The sequence below is a fragment of the Natator depressus genome, chromosome 20, assembly GCF_965152275.1.
Source record: "Natator depressus isolate rNatDep1 chromosome 20, rNatDep2.hap1, whole genome shotgun sequence".
In the NCBI taxonomy this organism is placed as follows: Eukaryota; Metazoa; Chordata; order Testudines; family Cheloniidae; genus Natator; species Natator depressus.
In genome coordinates, this window is record NC_134253.1 from 972,109 (window position 1) to 991,530 (window position 19,422).

Genomic DNA, 19,422 nt, shown 5'->3' on the forward strand with positions numbered 1-19,422 from the left:
AAGAGGGTTTCAAAAGAAAAAAGTGTAAACAGAAGTGGGCAATTTAGCACCAAGGATGCAAACAGAACCGTGGGCCCAGTTCATCTCCATCTCCTGCACCAGAGGGGCTTTGCATACCAGCACACAGCGTGAGCAAAAAGCCATCCTGTCAGCACGACCGTGTTTCACAGCCACTTTGCACTCGGGTCTGGCGCTGCACAAAGGAGGAGGACAATGGTGAATGAGGCCCCTTGAGTCTGAACTTGGAGTCTGCTCTCAGGCTCCGATCCCACACCTACAGGTCTGGTTCCCCCACTTCCCCCAAAAGGGGGGAAATTCAAATCTTCCACCAAGCCGGTTTACCCTGAAAAAGGAGACATGCCAAAGATCCAGAAAATCCACTGGGGACGGCGCTATTGATTTGACGCGGAAAGTGCCCAGTTACCCGGTGATGGGGGGGGGGATATAAAACCCTAAAATATATACTGTTATGAGCTGGGTGGAACCTTGGTATGGGGCGAGGTGTATGTGTGACTGTGCCCTTCATTTACGACAGTTGTAAGAGATGGTTCAGGGGCCACACCTAAAACAAGGCTTATTAGAAACGAGCACCCTGTGGGTGAGGGTTCCACTGGGTATGTGACCAGGTTTGTGCGGACGTGTGAGCGAACACACGGACTGAGGACAGAGGAGAACACAGAGCAAAACTGAGCAAAAAGCAAGAAAGTTTGGCCCAGCCTGTGCGCACAGAGTGACCCTGGAAAAAGTGAGAGAGAGCTCTCTGGGGGCTGGCGTTGGCTAACAAGGCTTGGTGCTGTGTGCTAAAAAACTGCTCCTTTTGGTTTGGGTTTCTACTGTGTTGGGAGAACTAGGACTTCTTACAGGCCTTGGAAATAAATGAGGCTGCATTAAATAAAAAAACCTCAATTTCTACTTCCAGCTGAACATCCCCTGGTCCCCAAACTTTGTCTAGCCACTTGGACTGCAAAGGGGCAATACTACGGATAGACCCGAAGGGGAATATTTCCTGGTTCAGACGTGGCGGAAGCACAATCCTGCTGAACTCACTGGAGCTGTGTAGGTGTAACTGAGAAACGAACTAGGGCTGGAAGAGCCAAAGGGGAGTTGGGGACATTGGAGCTGGCCACACAATGGTACCCCCACTCCATTCCCCCACAAGATGGGGACAACACCATGTGCCACATTCTGCTCTGCTTGAATATGCTGTAAATCTGGAGCGACGGCATTGATACCTGCAGAATAGAGACCGAGACCATCAGCACTCGCCAGCGATTGCTCCCCTCGTCACACAACGACCCCCAAGCTGCCGCCTTCCAAATCTTTGCTGGAGCCTCTATTGCCTGAGGTTTTGCATGGCTCAGAGTTTCTTGGGGAAAGAAAATCCTCCCATTAGAAACTCTGACTGAGCCCAGCTCCAAACTCCACTTAATTTATTCTTCTCAACTGTGTGACTAACGGACATGACTAATTAAACTGGTCTCCACTCGATCCTGCCAGCCCCACCGCCCTGACCACTCACCTCCCACACAACACTCCAATCCCCCCGGACTCTGGCCAATTATTCCTTCCATGACCCGGCTTCTCAGCAGACCTGGTCCTCTCTCATTTATGAGCCACTGTGTAAACAACAGAGTATTTCCTGATAGCACATTGGAAGTATTTCCCTTAAAGGGGACCTCCCAAACCACATGAAGACCAAAGCTGAAGAGAGAGGATATGCTTCTAAAACCCCACTGACCTGCCATGTACTTCGACAGCCTTCTCTCTGGGCTAGGTTCACCATTGCCCTGCACCTGGTGGAGCCATTCAGACCTGGTATCGTTTTACACCTTTGTTGCACTAGCTTTGCTGCTCCCTGGGTCCCTTTGCTCTCCCAGTTTGTCAGGCACTTGCTCTTTTGTTTCAAATCCCCTCTCAACTGCACCAGGGAGCAAACGTTTCTATCGCAAGCAGAGGGCTCTCTAGTGCCAAACCTGCTTTTGGGACCTGGAAATTAGAACCAATTGATTAACTTCAGCTCATTAAGATTCCAACGATGACATGGGAAGTTTTATGCAACACGTTTTGCTTCTGCGGCGTGCACCAGATTCTGTTTTGACACTGGTGTAAACCAGGAGTCACTCCACTTCAGCCAGTGGAGACACACAGTGTAACGGAATGCTAAACTGTATTATACTTTTCAGACACTAGGTGGCGCCGTATATAAAAGACCTTCCTTGACTGAACCTGGCCAGGCACTGAATGCGTACAAGCCGTGTAAACAGTCCAGATCTGGTACAGGAACATGGCACACCGTGTAAACCTAGTGTAAGTCAGAGCAGGGGCTTTCCCACTTGGATCAACAATCAGGGCTGGGCACAGTTTTGTACACAAAACTTTTTTTGTGCATCCAAATTCCTTTTTATTTAAACAGGGTTTTTTTTTCTCATTTTTACTTTTTGACATTTTTCATCACATGCTCATTTATCGTTAACGAGCCTTTGTTTGTGGAGTGTGAAATTATCAAAAACAAATTTGAAAAAATTTGAAAAAAGTTAGAATGAGAAAATCCCTTTGATTAGAAATAAGGCTTTTAAAAAGTCCCGCCATGGGACCAAGCTAACCAAAAAATCCTTTTGGAAAAAAAAGTGAGTTTGAAATTATCTTAACTTTGAGCTTTCCCCTTCTGTTCTTCCAGCCTCTCTCCTGTGCACCATCAAACCAGGACTTCCTGGAGAACGGCTGCGGCCTGATAAAACGCTACCTGCCTCCCTATGTGGTGCTTTGCACTGGTGCTGAGCAGGTGTGAACACCACCATTCTGCTGTGCTAGTAAATGAGACACAAGGCAGCAGCGTAGCAGATCTGGGGGTTCCAAAGGAGAGGTCTGGTTCGGATCCCTTTCATTTTTCCTATGAGCACAGCCAGGGCAGTCAATTACATTAGAGGGCAAACAGTCAGGTAGCCCATAGAATCATAGAATATCAGGGTTGGAAGGGACCCCAGGAGGTCATCTAGTCCAACCCCTGCTCAAAGCAGGACCAATCCCCAATTAAATCATCCCAGCCAGGGCTTTGTCAAGCCTGACCTTAAAAACTTCTAAGGAAGGAGATTCCATCACCTCCCTAGGTAATGCATTCCAGTGTTTGACCACCCTCCTAGTGAAAAAGTTTTTCCTAATATCCAACCTAAACCTCCCCCACTGCAACTTGAGACCATTACTCCTTGTTCTGTCATCCGCTACCACTGAGAACAGTCTAGATCCATCCTCTTTGGAACCCCCTTTCAGGTAGTTGAAAGCAGCTATCAAATCCCCCCTCATTCTTCTCTTCCGCAGACTAAACAATCCCAGTTCCCTCAGCCTCTCCTCATAAGTCATGTGTTCCAGTCCCCTAATCATTTTTGTTGCCCTCCGCTGGCCGTTTTCCAATTTTTCCATGTCCTTCTTGTAGTGTGGGGCCCAAACCTGGACACAGTACTCCAGATGAAGCCTCACCAATGTCTAATAGAGGGAAACGATCACGTCCCTCGATCTGCTGGCAATGCCCCTACTTATACATCCCAAAATGCCATTAGCCTTCTTGGCAACAGGGGCACACTGCTGACTCATATCCAGCTTCTCGTCCACTGTCACCCCTAGGTCCTTTCAAGCAGAACTGCTGCCGAGCCATTCAGTCCCTAGTCTGTAGCGGTGCATGGGATTCTTCCATCCTAAGTGCAGGACTCTGCACTTGTCCTTGTTGAACCTCATCAGATTTCTTTTGGCCCAATCCTCTAATTTGTCTAGGTCCCTCTGTATCCTATCTACCTCTCCTCCCAGTTTAGAGTCATCTGCAGACTTGCTGAGGGTGCAGTCCATGCCATCCTCCAGATCATTAATGAACAAAACCGGCCCGAGGACTGACTCTTGGGGCACTCCACTTGATACCGGCGGCCAACTAGACATGGAGCCATTAATCACTACCCATTGAGCCCAGTGATCTAGCCAGCTTTCTATCCACCTTACAGTCCATTCATCCAGCCCATACTTCTTTAACTTGCTGGCAAGAATACTGTGGGAGACCGTGTCAAAAGCTTTGCTGAAGTCAAGGAACAACAACATGTCCACTGCTTTCCCTCATCCACAGAGCCAGTTATCTCGTCATAGAAGGCAATTAGATTAGTCAGGCATGACTTGCCCTTGGTGAATCCATGCTGACTGTTCCTGATCACTTTCCTCTCCTCTAAGTGCTTCAGAATTGATTCCTTGAGGACCTGCTCCATGATTTTTCCAGGGACTGAGGTGAGGCTGACTGGCCTGTAGTTCCCAGTATTCTCCTTCTTCCCTTTTTTAAAGATGGGCACTACATTAGCCTTTTTCCAGTCGTCCCGGAGCTCCCCCGATCACCATGAGTTTTCAAAGATAATGGCCAATGGCTCTGCAATCACATCCACCAACTCCTTTAGTGCTCTCGGATGCAGCGCGTCTGGCCCCATGGACTTGTGCTCGTCCAGCTTGTCTGTGTCTCGTCCATGTCTGTGGGGTGCAGCGATCAAACCGTAGCGACTCTGGCTTATTCTGCATCTGGTTCCAATGGGCTGCACAGAGCTTCCCAGCCCCACCCAGCCCCCCAGAATCACTGCAGCTCAAACCTTAAAGACACAGCCCCAACACGTAGCCGAGAGCAGAATGCCCACTTGCGAGCGTGGCTGGCATCCTTTAACGGCTGAGACGATGTTTTCTTTCTTCTGGATTATTCTGGCCACCGCAAATTCATGGCTTGCGAAGGGGGAGATGTCCCTGAAAACAGAGCTGGTGTGAATTTCCAGCAGCTCTTGTAAATCGCGGGATATTTCCCTTACAGCTCTGCCTGAACAAACACAGCCGGGATTAAGGGTGTAACCGAACCCGCCCTGTGAAGCCCAGAGTTCAGCTCAGCAGGAAGATGGAACGATGGGGCTTGATCCAAAGCAGGGAGGCCTCTTGCCGATTTCAGCGAGCTCTGAACGAGAAGCCCCACGAGAAGCCCCCATATCAACCCCCCCATGAGAGCCGGTACCGGCTGGCCCCTTGTTCGCAGCCTCAAACAAGGGCCCATCCTGTACCAGCTCTCCTGGGGGGTCAGCAGAGTGACCAGGGGTGAGTGCCTGCAGACACTGATCTCCCCAGGGAGCGTCCCAGCTGGGTGGGTGGCCTAATGCTGGGACTCCTGCTGTATTTCTCCTGGGGAGAACAGGCAGGGTGGTTTAGTGGGCAGGAGACCAGCATTCTGGGCTCTGCCACAGACCCGGGCCAGGCACTTTGGGGCCTCTGCTCCCTGGGGGTAACAGCTGTGCCCTGCAGCACACAGGTACCCCGGGAACACGGCATCGAGGGGCTGTAAAGAGAAGGCCCCAGATTCCGTGGCTGCCAGGCCATTGCTTTTCACCGGCATGAAATTGATGCTGCAGGATAAAAGTCCACCCTGAAATAAGGCTCATTCCAAGTCTGGGGAGCCGGTTCGGAGCCCCTTCACCTGCCCCTGGGTGCGCAGGTGGGGAACAGTCCCCCACTCCAGCCGGTGGCTGGGAGGCGGTATGGGCCAGTGGTCAGAGTGAGGGCCCCGAGGGTTCTCACTCCAGGCTGGGCAGGGATGTGTCCTGTTGGCCTTAGACAAAGCACCCAGCCATTCTGCTCCCCTCTTCCTGTAAGACGGGACCCACACCCGCCTCTCAGAGGGAGTGCACAATGCTCAGCCAGATGATGTGGCTGAATCTTTCTGAGATCCTTGAATGAAAGTTGCCACATGCACTGGTCTGGGAGTCAGGTCACCCGGGAATTCTATCCCTATCTCTGGTACAGCCCCCAGGGTGACTTCCCCTCTCCGCGCCTCAGTTTCCCCATCTGTACAATGGTTAATGGTGCTGACTTCCTTCGCTTGGCGCTTTGACACCTATGGGTGACAAGAGCAGAGCTTGACAACTGGAATAATGCGGGTGGTTTCCTGTTGGTCAGACACCAACCTGACATAACAGCTCTTCAGCCAGAGGAGTAATGCACTCTTTGAGGCCTTGCACCTACCCTTCTGCTCTGGGAGCAGACACCCAAGCTAGGGGGGAGACTAAAATTTAATTACCACTCGCCCTTGAAGAGGGCAGCCTTTGCAGGTTGGGAGGTCATCCATGTATCATGCTGGTGAAGATCTGATTTCAGCCCAGTAGCCGGAACTGCAGCTGGCCCGTGGCTAATGTAGCTGTGATTTCAGGGTCCCAGGCTGTAACGCCGTGTGTCAGTTTCACCTTCCAAACACAGGTAATGTTCTGCAAAATCTAATAATGAAGTATTTACGCAAGGGGCTGCATCCGGAATGTCTTCCATTCAGGGTAGCTGGGTCAGAAGCAGTTCTGTGGTTAGACTCTTTGTCCTTTTTTCTGGATGCATTTCACAGCTCTGCCAGCTGGCTCCACCACCGGGAAACGTTACATTTTCATTGCGTGTGTTTATATTCTCATGCGTTGTCGTCTTCCACCTCCAAGCAGCCCGGAAGGCCAGCCCACTTCTTACATTTCCACACAAGCACCTTTGCAAGTCTCCCGTGCAAGGGACATGCTCCCTGTAAACAGCCGCAAAGCCAAGTCTTACACCACTTTAAAAACCCTTCTTGAAAAGCTGAGCCCACTGTCCATCAGGCTGACCAATATTATCTCACTGCTTCGCCATGCTCCCGTCTGTCTGTCCCCACCTGTGGTCTCCTGTTTTATACTCAGATTGGAAACTCTTTGGGGCAGGGCCCAGCTTTGTGTTCGGTGTCTGCGCAGCGCCCAGCACAACAGAGGCTCCTGGGTGCTACCATAATGCACCTAATATAGAATAACGACTAATAACATTTCTGAAAACTTTTCATTTGCAACCAGGTCTAGAGCCTGTCTCCAAATCTAGCATCTAGATCATTTGTGACAGAGTCCAAGGGGTCAGCAGCCGGAGGATTGGGCTCTGTTTGGGCCTACATTTATACTTTGTAATCCAGAGTCATAGAGGGTGCAAATCAGCAGATCTCTGACTACACCACCAGTTTACACCATGTCGTTCCCACCCCCAAATTCCCTCCCTCCCATCGGCCCATGCTTTGATCTGCACTGGGAAGTGAACGGAAACAGATTGGTTGGCGTTCCCCAGCAATAAAAGGCTGTATCCAGCCGGGGTTTCACCTCGCCAGAGACAGAAGCAGACCGGCTACGTTTCAGGGCTAGGCGGGTTTGCAGGTTGCATGTTCGGACCCAGCTTCCACTTCACCTCCAACCCGCATTGTAAAATGGTTTGTCATCTCTCATACTACCCGGAATGCAACTTACACAGACTCAGCGCTAGGTCTAGCCATCACTGCAGTGAGGCCCAGGCCTCGCAGGACCTAAGTGGCCGCTTTTTGCTGGGTCCTGTGCACAGGGGTGAATTTCAGACGCGGAAAGTAGAGTGAGCACATGCCGTACACACACGAGGACAGCAGAGGGAGCTTTGGGGAGCGTGAATCAGGAGAAGAAATCTTAGCCGAGCTGGTGCATTCCTCTAGGTTTGCTTGCATCCTGCTTAACCTGAACTCGCTTTCCGCCCTTCAATCAAAAGGCAGCAGTTTGCCTGGGAGAGGAAGAAATCTGTTGCCAGGCACAGTAGCAAGGGTCTCCTGGAAAATGGCCCTGCAAGGTGATCTCTATCAAAGGTCTTAAACCCCCATCACTGCAGCACATACACCTCCCATGTATTTAAAAATAACCGCAGTAGCAACAGGCAGGATCTGCAGCTGGGTCAGCAACTTAAAATGGATCCTTATTTCACAGAAGGGCGGGGGGGGGGGAATGCACCCCATTGCTGCAGCCGTGCTACCAGCCACAGAGACCTCCCTGCCTGGAAGCCAAGAGCCCCCTGAAGGGTTAACGAGCCAGCCTCGTTTTGGTGGCTGGATGTTTATGAAGCCCTGTCCCAGAGGCAGAGGGGGCCTGGTGAAAGATGATAAATAGCCCCAAGCTTTCTCTCTCCTTTACTGACACTAACCCAGCCCAGCTGGGGAGCAGCATTAGCAGCTTCCTAGTCATCGCTTTCAGCCCCTATTGTTCTGTTCTGTAAATCATCCACCCCCAGCTCCCTCTTTCTCTCTCAGCCAGTGTCCCTCACCTTGGCGTCGGATCCCACCCAGGCACGGCCTGGGCCTAGCGTAACACTGAGGGCCAGTACGGTTCCCAAATGTGCATTGTTCTGTTTCTATTGATCAGCTGCACAGTCAGCCAAGGGGACGTTGCTTTCCGTAGGGAGAGACCCGGTTCTTCTTGTAGGATATTGCACGCAAGGTTATTGGGTTTCTTCTGGCCTCTGCCTCGTATTGTGCAGCCTGTTCCCGCAGGGAGGAGGAGGCTTCTGTTCTGTGACTTTTGAACATGCGAGGAAGGTGTGAGAGAAGGGACGTTTAGACCTTTTGTTTTTGCGGTTCAGATTCTAGCTGCTGACAGTCTCCCCGCAGGTTCAGAGGCAGGGCTATCATTCCACTCCCCGGGTACTGTCTGCAGCGTCACTGTGTGCAGGGCAAAGGCTGCTACCCTGCCCCGGCGAGGGGCTGCATTTCGGTGCTGGCCGGGCTTTCCTGATTAAATGGCTGTGCGTATTACAAAGCCTAAACGCCCGCCCCCCTTTCTGGGGTACTGTGTTGATGGTACGTACGTGGGTGTATATGATGATTACACGCCCCATGTGATCAATCCCAAGCATTCAAAAATCGAGAGATTGGCTTAAAAATCATGCGGCCTTGGTTCTGCAAGAGGTTTCATGGTCTCCAAGGGAGCAGTTTTGGGTCATTTTTTCAGGAGGAAATTTCACAGGATGGCTTTTCCCTGCTCTGTTTGGTTCACGAAGGAGGCAGTTTTCTGGGCACTTGCCTTCCGAATAGCACCCTTCAAGTTCTCGCAAACCGAGCACCCCACAACTGGGACACTAAAACTCACTACGCACCTTCAGAAATGCAGGCCTGCAGAATTACCCTGGTGACATGAGTGGCTTTCGGGCAGGGCACTGTGTCTTTCTCTCCGGTGAGCCGGGAGCTCTGTTGGCGCCGGATCCACACGGGGCTGCTCAAGAATTCCAGAGGACTCTTGACAAGCAGTTTTAAAGAAACTCCAGCAGCTGCATTAAGGAAAGCTGGAGTGCCCCAGGTCTCCGGGGGAGGGATAGCTTGGTGGTGTGGGCATTGGCCTGCTAAACCCAGGGTTGTGAGTTCAATCCTTGAGGGGGCCATTTAGGGGATCTGGGGCAAAAATTGGAGATTGGTCCTGCTTTGAGCAGGGGTTGGACTAGATGAGGTCCCTTCCAACCCTGATATTGTATGAACTGTTCCCCTCCCAGCTGTAAATATGCAGATTAACTTGCCAGGGAAAGCCACCGAGGCAGAGTGCATCAGTGAGTTTGAGACATTTTTATGGCGACGCAAGGAGGGCGAAGGATACGCTGACAAGCAGGAAGGGGGTTTGGAAACAAACGCAAGAGGGGACAGGCGTGTTGGCCTGTCGGCGTTTACCTGCCCACTGCCCAGCAATTCCTTACTGCCCCAGCTCCTGCTGTCTTGTAAAGGGCTTGATGGATAACGCCCATAATGAAAGCCACGAAGCACTCCCATCACCCTGCTCCAATTGCCTCCCTGCACACACCGCGATCCATCTTCTTTATAGCCAGTATCCAGAGCGGTTACCAGCAATACAATTATCGCAGGGGGAACTTCCTTCCCATCCACGTTTCACAGAGGCCTTGCACAGCTTCCCGAAATTACTCGCCACACACATGGGACCTGCGCCGGCACCAACACTCCTCACCTAGAACTCTGGTTCTGGGATTAGCAAGTCTAATTTCCCCTTCCCCTGCCCCCACCCCCCAAAAAGAGAAATTGAAATTGATCTCTGTTGCTGGCCATCTGTAATTTAATCAGAAAAATCTCTCTTTGGGTCTCTTTTTTTTAAAACCCTAAAACAGTAAATTAAAAAGGACAGTGTCAAGATGGAAACACCCTCTGCCCTGACCTTCGAGTTATTAACATTGGCAAAGAATTCACAGAAACCTCTCCGGCTCTGCTCGTTTTGGATTTGCTAGTTAATGTCAGATAGCCATTGAGGAGCCAGATTTTCCACTCCGCTCCCAGCAGCTCCTATTGTGACAACATGCTGAGCATATTTAACTATCAGATCCCAGTCCTGCAAACCACTTGCTGTGGGCAAACCCCTGGCTTGGTGAATTTCCTTTGTCCTGCTGCATTTGCCAACTATTATTTCTATTGGTCTAAAAATAAAATGTAACTAAAGCCAAAAAACCCCACAAACCCGAAAGGCTTTTTGAAAACCTTGGGATGCGATTCTGCTCTTACGCTCATGTAAAGCGGGAGTGACTCATCATCTGTAGGAAACAAGCTACACTCGTTTACACGTGTTTGTCAGGATTTTAACACGCGTTTGTTTAGACAAGGCGGCTTGTAGTTGTAACACGTGTTAGCTGGTTGATGTAACCGTCAGCTTTAATTTGTGCCGTGAACTGGTGTTCAAGAAAGCACCCTGTGTATACACTAGACTTATCAACAGTGGTAATTAGCACATTCTAACGTCCTGCCGTTTACCCTAGTCTAGACAAGGCCTTTCAGACCAGATCCTGCCTGAAAGCCCAACAGGCCGAGTTTTCCAATGTCCTGCATCTTGCACAGTCTTTTCCACCAGAGCAAAGTGAGTTCTCAGACGGCAGCTTTGATCACTTACTTCTTGGAAACCCTTCTGTTCTATGAAAAGAGGAATATTTTAAAGCAATCCTTGTGGGTACTTTGAGGTGTCAATACGCAACATTAATCATGTGCCCAGCAGTTGTGGAGGGAAAATTGTGTCTACAGTGCAGCTTTCAGTGCGTCTCAGAAACATGACTGGAGCCAAATGGTGCTGAAACCGGGTAACAGAGGCCCGCCAGGATTCTGAAACGCCTGCCCAGCTCCAAGCGGGTGAGCAGGGTGCTCTCTGCCCAAGGGAATGGACATGGGCTGGGCAAATGTAATTCAGTGAAAACATTTTTGGACAAAAGAAAAAGGGCTTCTGGGAGTAAACGAGAATATCGGCAATTTGTCACTGAGCCGGGCTGTGCCTCCATTTCCTCTCCCACCTTTTGTTCAGCTGATCCATTAGCATCGTGAGCTCTCACGGTGTATCCGTGCGGAGCCTGCCCCCACGGGTCTCTGACGGGGGCTCTATGGACGACGGTCCCACGACGCACAGCTGAACAGTTCCGGTGCCAGCCAGGAGAGGGCAGCAGCCTTCGTACGCCAGCCGCTCCACGATGCTAGAAAAGAAAATTTAATATGCAAAACCCTAACCCTAACCCTCTGTCTGCGGGCCCATTGCCCGGCGCGGCAGGATAGGACCCGGCAGAAGATGGCCGTGAATGAGGGGGTTGCTAGTGGGCCACGGGCGGGTAGACGGTGCTCAGGAAGGCATAGCCTTGGTCACTGGTTTTCTAGGAGCTGCACCTGGCAAACAGGCCTCCAGGCTTCTGCCCGCCGTTCAGAGGGCAGGACACCCAGTCCACACCTAGCTAATTAACCCACAAGCCCCCGGCAGATGGGTTACAGGGTGGGGGGCAAAGGCAGCTCTCCCAAGGCGAGCGGCAGGGCCAGGGATGGAACCCACCTTCTGGCCCAGCGCCTAAGCCCCAGGTCACTGGGACAAGAGGGATTGTGATTGTCGGGGACGCGGGGGCAGAGCCAGCCCTGGGAGGCTGCTGCATGCAGGGGGTTACAGGGCAGGCAGGTTGGATCCAGCCAGCCACTTGCACCCCAAGCTATTAATCACCCCAGTCCACAGATGGGCTCGCCCCGCCCCGCCCCGGGGGCTCTTGGCCTTTATCCTTGCGACATGCCACGTGACCGGGGAACGCCCCTCGGACAGCCCGCCTCCCACAAATCACACTGGACAACACCTGTAGGGGAGGCCGAGCGACCCCAGCACCGTGCCCTAGGGACCACCAGCTGCCCTGCCAGGAGAGGGCCAGGTCACTAGGGGCCGTATCCGCCCCTGCCCTGGTCTCCCAGAGAGGTGAGCAGAGGCAGCCGGGGGGCAGGACAATGGGAGCTCGGCCAGCGGGTGCTGGGCTGAATCCCCCACCCCCCTGCGATAGGTATGGCTTTGTGCTCCACAAAGAGCGACTATCGGGTGACATCGGTGCTCAGCTGCTCCGGGGCTCATCGATTGTGTCAGGCACGGAGACCACCGTGCTCCGGTTCCCACCCCCATAAATCTGTTAGTCACGCTGGGCGCTCCTCCGCCTTCGAGCCTCGGCCCCAGCCCACCCGAGCCTGCGCCCCTTCCCGGAGAGGAGAGCGGCTGGCTGGCTGATTCCCAGCTGGGGGCCGGGCTGCTGGGGATGTGTCCAGGGGCCCCGTCCTTCCCTGGGGCAGACTGCAGTCTGTCGTGGCCACTCATCATTGGCAAGGGGGTTGGACCAGGTGCCTCTGCCGATCCCCGGGCTGCACCTTGGTAGCCCCAGTACCTCTGTAGGCCTTCACCGAGGCCTGCAGCCTGGGGGGTCGCCAGGCTGGAGCTCCCCAGCTCCTCTTGCCCTTCACCAGCACTGCCTGCTTCAGGTACCTTGCTCCCAGGCAGCTAGCCCTTCCCGCTCCAGGGCGAGAGTCAGACTCCTCTGGCTCCTGGCCCCACAGCCCGTTTATGCAGGCCAGCTGTGGCCTGATTAAGCCAGCCACACCTGGGGCCAACTACCTCCCCAGCCTCCCTCAGCTGCTCTTAATCCCTTTTACCTTGGAGTGGGGCAGCCTCCCACCGCTGGGTGGCTGAAATGCTTGGAGATGCAGGCCCAGGGCCCCTGCAGCAGAGCCAGGGCCCAAACGCAGCTCTTCCGAGCGCCAGCCACATCGCCCAGGGAAGGGAGCGAAAGCAAAGGCAGCTCCCTCCAGGATCCCTGGGAAACAGGCTGACTCCCACTCCTGCAATGAACAGGCCAGTGCTCAGCCCACCCTGGAGTCAGGAAACGTCTCCACCAGGCTCTGCGAGTGCCAGGGAGGGGTCAGAGCCCCTCACTCATCTGCTGCAGGCGCTCGCCACAGACGCGGGCAGGACCCCGGTTCGAAGCTGAGCTCAGATGCACGGGGGGTGGATGGCACAGAGGACCTTGTGCAGTTCACAGGCAGGAGGCTCCTGTAGGAAGCAGCCTGAAGAGAGGAGGGAAACATACGTGCCTCCCTGGTGATCTGCCCCATCCACCAGCACCACAGACCCAACCCAGGCTGCTCATTGTGGAGTTGGGATGGCTAGCACCGGACCTGCTGCCCACCCACCTCTCTGGGACCCCAGCCCTCCTCAGATTTACCCCAGCAGGGGCGCAAGGCACCCATGGAATGATGGAGACCTGCAGGCCCCAGACAGCCTGGGACTGACCCGCTGGTGCCACACGTCGCCGATGACTTGCCAGGGCCGCCTGGCGCTGGCAGGGGGCTGACTGCCCACGCGGCTCTGCAGCCGGGAGGCCACGTTCTGTAGCCGCAGATAGGGGCAAGGCAGACCCTGGCCGCACTCAGCCGCTGACCCAGCCCTGACCTGGCATGAGCAGGGCCAGGGTTAGAGGAGAGTATCCTGGACTCTAAATCAATACTCCCAACTTCCCCCCAGGACTGAGTTATTACGCCCTGGTTTTGTGATGGAGATGACGGGGCAGCCAGGGCTGACTGACCTGGGCGAGACCACCAGGCTCGGGGCTTCCAGTCGGATGCTGGGTGGGAGGTGAAAGATCAGGGCTTTATTCCAAACGTGTCTCAGCCCCCGCCCTGCTTCTCGGCAGCTCCTGAGCATCAAGCGTGATTTAGTGCCCGCAGGGTCCGTCTGGGCGCGAACGATGCTCAGCACACAGACAGGCTCCCTGTGGCCAGCACAGTCCAGTGGTCAGAGCAGACGGGTGAGGAGCCAGAACACCCAGGTCCTATTCCTAGCTCAGCTGTGTATTCAGTATATGATCCCGCTCAAGTCACTTACCCTGCTCTGTGCCTCAGTTTCCCTCTCTATAAACCAGAGACACCCCCGGGGCTGGTCACACCCGGGTTCCTCTGTACCCCACCAACAGCAGCTGCTTCAGAAGAAGGGGCAACTCACGCAGCAGTAGGGCAGTTCCAGACCAACCTCTCCGCAGGGGTAGCTGCCCGTCAGTGCGTGGCCCGTGCCCTGAAGCAGGAGGGTTTATGGTGATGGAGTGACCCTGGGCAGGATTGCTTAAACCCTGCCCACCTCTGTAGCCTGCCCTGAGACCTGTGGGCAAAGGGGGCACTTCCCTGCTTAGCGGGAATCGCAGCAGCGATGGCAGCTGCTCGGCCCCTGGGCTCCTAGCGGCGGGGCCCCTCCCTTGGGGCCACCCAGGATTCCCCTCGGATCAGTCAGTCCTCGGCTGGGACCCCAGCACGGGCATGAGACTGGGTACGTCTGCCCAGCAGCTGGCAGGGAGAGGGACACGCGCTGGCTTTGCTCCAGTTAGTGCCTGGAAATAGCAGTGTGGCCGCAGCGGGCCGGGGGGGTGGCCCAGGCTAGTCACCCCCATACACAGCCAGGGGCTGTGCTGTACTGAGTTCTGGGCCTTTCGCTCAGTTTGGGACAATGAAACCAAGCTGGTCGGCTTCACATTTTGTTCGGGCCCAGTGTCACTTCCTCGCACGGGCGCCAGCAGCGGTGTGCAGGGGCTCGGTCACAGCTGGGGAGGGAGATGGTGGAGTTTTTTTAAGCCCTGGAAAGCAAAGAGAAAACGTCCCACCACACACTCTGGCTGGACTCGGCCCAGGACCCATTGCGCTAGGCGCTGGACAGACAGAACAGGGAGGAGCCCGAAGCCTATCTCTACAATCCTCATGTTCTAAACTCCAGCTTAAAACGGCTGACGCTGCCCCCTGACGCAGAAAGAGAATGAGGCCAGGGAACCTCCTAGCCCGCTGCCCTCCCCGCCATGTCCCCAGCAGGTTGACCCCCCCAGCTGCTCCTCACACACCCAGAGGAACTGCAAAGGGTGGCACCTTACCAAACACACGCTGCAGTGTGGTGTGTGCAATGTGTGTGTTGTGGCTGGGGGCGGGGGGGGGGGCTGAGATAGCCAAGCTGCCAATCAAGGTCCCGGTTGCCAGGCAGCTGCCACATTGTCAGTCACGCTCAGTTAGGAGATTAGGAGGCACGTTGCGCCAGGCTGCCCCGCTTTACACCCGGCGTGTCCTGGCCCCATCCCTAGCCCAGCCTGGAGGAGCTGCTGCTGGCTGCCTTCTTGTGTCCAGGATCCCACGTCCCAGGGTAATTGACCTGCCTGCGGTTGGCGGGGGAAGGAGCCACAGCGCTGGGCACACGCCCACAGCCCTGCAGGAATAGCTGCTCTTTTTAAGGGGGAATCTGGGAATGCAGCAAGCTGCTCCCCGGGGTCCTGCTCATGCGGCAAGAGAGAGAGAGAGGAGGGTGTGAGGCCAGGGCTGCTGGCTGCATGGCCCAGCTCCCTCCCCACTTACCCCAAGGCAGAGGCAGCTGCATCCATGCTGCTGCCTAGGAACAGCCAGTTCTGCAACAGCGTGTGATGGCAGCGGTCCGAGCACAGGGCTGGGAGCCGGGAGTCTCACCACCTCATTCTGCTTCAGCCTCTCGGTCTGCAGGAGGGGGGCAATGCCCTCCCGCTCCTCAGGCATTGTGAGGGTCAGTGCTGGGCTTCATTCCAAATGCCAAGGGTCAGACAAAACTTCCCCTAAGAACCAGTCCTTCTCCCCTGCTGCAGCCTGCCCCAATCCCATCTGCTCCAGACAACAACCAGAGGAATACTCCTGGCTAAGGACGTTTCCGTGGGTGGGTCGCTCTGATGCACACCCCTAAAGCAGAGCCCTGGCTTGCACTAGTGCAGCTCACTGGGACATTACTGGGGAAAATCCTGCCGGTGCAACGTGGCCTGCACTGGGGGTTGCACTGATGTCATGAGCTACCCTCAGAGAGCAACACTGGTGCAACCCCCTGATGTTCGGTGAAGTTTGACTGTCTGGAACTTGGATACAAGGCTCCTTTTTCGGCCTCCTTGTCAGCTCCTTGGGGCACGAACCATCTGCCTGTTCCTTGTTTGTACAGCTCCCGGCACATGGGGCCCCTGAGCGCAAGGGTAATAGAACCGATGGCGCCACCTAGTGGCTTCTGTGAGTTCTATCACTGCCACCACTGGCTCTTATTTTATTTGAAATACTCAAGTTGCCAGTGCAGGCCTGGGTGCACCGCCTCCGCCCAGCTAATGAAGGCCCAGCAATTATCCTCATCACACGCCCCTCAGGCCCCCCCCCCGGCTCCAACGTGACAGGCGGAGCCCTGCTAGGGGCTCAACATCACACGCCAGCAGGGGCCGAAGGGGGGTTATTCATGGCTCTCTCTCCAGTACCCCCGCTGTCCGGCCGTCAGGCCCCGCTGGGGAGGGAAGGGGAGGGGAGCTCAGCCTCCATGACCTGTTCTGCCCCTTTTTTCTCTCCAAACTGCCACACGGAGACTTGTGCGCTAGGCCCTGGACCGAGGCCCACAGAGTTAGCGCATCACGGGCCACCAAATGACAATGAGCCATTTGCCCGCTCCCCCCGTGACTTGACTTCCCGCTTCATCGAGCAGATGGGAAGCTCTGTGGGGCAGGGGCCGTCCCTTTGTTCTGTTCTTACAGCACCCAGGACGATGGGGCCCTGGGCCATGACTGGCCGTTCCCTCCATACAAATCCCAAACAACCACCACCATCTTTGTGTGGGGCCCAAAAGGCCACGGGGGGATGCATGACTTCTCCACATGGCCCAGCACAGACAGGAGGCGTGCGCCCCGGAGCCCTGCCCTTCCAGGGGAGAGAGCCCCTGCCCCTCCAGCAGGCACGGCCGGCAGCATTTGAAATCAAAGAGCCATTTTATTGTAACAAGGCAGCAAATCTTCCAGGCCCGGCATGTTTGTATCTGCGGTAAAGGAGGGAGGTGATGGAGTAGGGAAGGGCCCAGCCCGCCTGCCAAGGGTCTCTCGTTGCCAGCTGGCTTGACGCTCATGACAAGCGGGAAGGACGGACAAGTCACGCGCCGGCTGCGGATTATTCAGCCACCGGCTCCATATTAATAATCCGTCAGCTGGCAAACCGGCTCTGTGGCCTTGTCCTGTGGCAGCCCCTGGTGGCCACCGTCGGCTGCACACCGTGCAGTTGCAAGGGGAAAAGGCTTGCTGCGCTGCGGGACATTGTGGTGTTTTATCACCCTCCTTGGTTCCCATTCGCAGTGCAGAGGCACGGGCCCAACCCACGGGGTTTGCAATCCCAGTGGAAGAGCCAGAGGCAGGAAGCGTTATCATGCCCCGGGAGCTGAGACCTGAAGGCCGGGCAGCGAGTCCGTGGCAGCGCCGAGACTTGAATCCACATCTCTGGAGTCCCTGCCCGGGGCTCCGCCAGCCTGCCTCGCCCTGCAGCAGTGTCCGACTCCAGCTGTGTGGTGTCAGGTGCTGCACAGACCGGCACCCCCTCTAGGTGCCCCTGGCCTCCCTCCCCGCGGGCGCGGGGCCCCGCAGAGCACCCAGCAATGGCCAATAGCCTGCAGCGGGAGAAGGTGGGCAGAGGGCAAGTGCTGGAGCTATAATAGGCAAATGCACCTGTGGGCTGTGGCGGGGCCAGGCCAGGCATCCCAAGATCTCTGCTGTGACATAACCTGCTCAGAGGCTCCTGTCTGCAGCCAGGACGGATTATAACGCACAGCTCCCTGCGATAACCCCCGTAAGCCCTAAAGCCGCTCCAGGCCTTGTCTTGTGATAAGAGGCTGGGGAAGGTTAGATAAAGCCCTGACGGCAGCACGTGGCAGGCAGGACAGGGCCCTACATCTCGCGGGGACCAGGCTCGGGGCTGCAGCAGCCAGGCGCTATTCTTGCCGTGTTACGTAATGGCTGCAGAAGGCTCCTGCTGCTCCTGGAGGGCCAGCGCAGGGACGTTTGTGAGAGCCGCAGCGTCGGCCCCTTGTCTCCTCAGCCTGCCCCGTCCAGTAGCGAGTGGACGTGCCCCCAGTCACCATTTGGGGGCCCCCAAATCCCAGGGGCTTGGAGCGGGGCTGGTGGCCACTCTTGCCAGTAGGTCCCTCTCCTCTCCCAGCCAGGACAGGGGCCCGGTGGCAAGGGGTAGACATGCACATGGGGCAGGGAAGCAGGACCCTGCTGTGCACGCTGTGGGTGGATAGGAGGCCCCAGGGCTCGCACTCCAGCTCCCTTTGCTAGCCCAAGACTCACCTCCGTGCCCTCCCCACGGAGACACACCCAGCAGAGCGGGTCAAGGGAGGAAGCGACCCACAGGCTGTCAGTGGGGCCCTGGAGCCTTCAGCCCGCAGAACCGACAGCAGCAGGACTAGCTCCCCACACCCTGCCGTGCCCCAGCTCAGCCTGCCCTCCTGAGTCTCGTCTCCCAGGCCTGCTCCCCCTTTAACTTCACCCCCAAGGCCCCCAGCAAAGGGACCCACTAGCTCCCAATGGGACAGTGGCCTTAACTGTGGAGACACCTGTCTGCTAGGGTCTGGACTGAGACCCACCCAACTCATGTCACACACGAGGCCCACTTAGCTATGAGAGGGTCACAGCTTCCAGTCTGACCCACACTGGATTTGAACTAACAGCTGCTGGGGGACCCACCATTTGCTGGGACCCCCACAAAGCGCCCTGGCCCCTTAATTTGGAAAACAAAACTTTTTAAAAAGCAAGAGGAAGGAGGAGCCGCCAGCTTCCTTCCGGAGGCGAGGCCTGGCCAGCGGAGCTGCTCTTGAGAGTCCCTCCAGGCGCTACAGACCTTGGTCAGTCTGGCCCAAAGCTGGTGAGCCGGGTGCAACGGCCCAGGCAGGAAAAGCGAGTGCACCCGGGTGTTTCATTTGCAGGTGCAATTGTGCAGATCAGATACTTCCCCGTGCAAGCGACCCATTGTGCATCTGCTCAGCTGTTTGCACGGGATGTGCAAAGAAGGCTCCAAGTTGCACGCCCCAGGCACTGTCTCCTTTGGCCCCCGGAGCTCTGAGCTGGGTCACAGTGTCCGGCCCTCAGAGCGAGGCAAGTGTAGAAACACACCAGGAGAGTGCGATGGCTCCCGGCACCCCCTCCTCCAGCTAAGGACACGAAATCCCGCACACGCCTGCCTGATCCTGCTCAGGGCGGCCAGAGCCATTTTAAGTAACAGTCTAAATTAAGATGCCTTGGCTGGCTAAGCCCCCAGCAAGGTGCCAGCTGTCACCACTCGGGAGCCCCGGGGCAGAACCCGCTTTCCCTTGGGGTGGGGGGGAAGGGAAAACTTTCCACAGGCCTCAGTGTCTCAGGGAGTGTCTCTGCCCGGCTGGAGCAGCGCTGAAATCCAGTGGGCCAGGGACAGAGGTGGAAGAGCTGAGTGTCCCCGGAGAAGCCCTGGGAGGGAGAAGCAATTTCTCCCTGCCTGGGCCGAGAGGC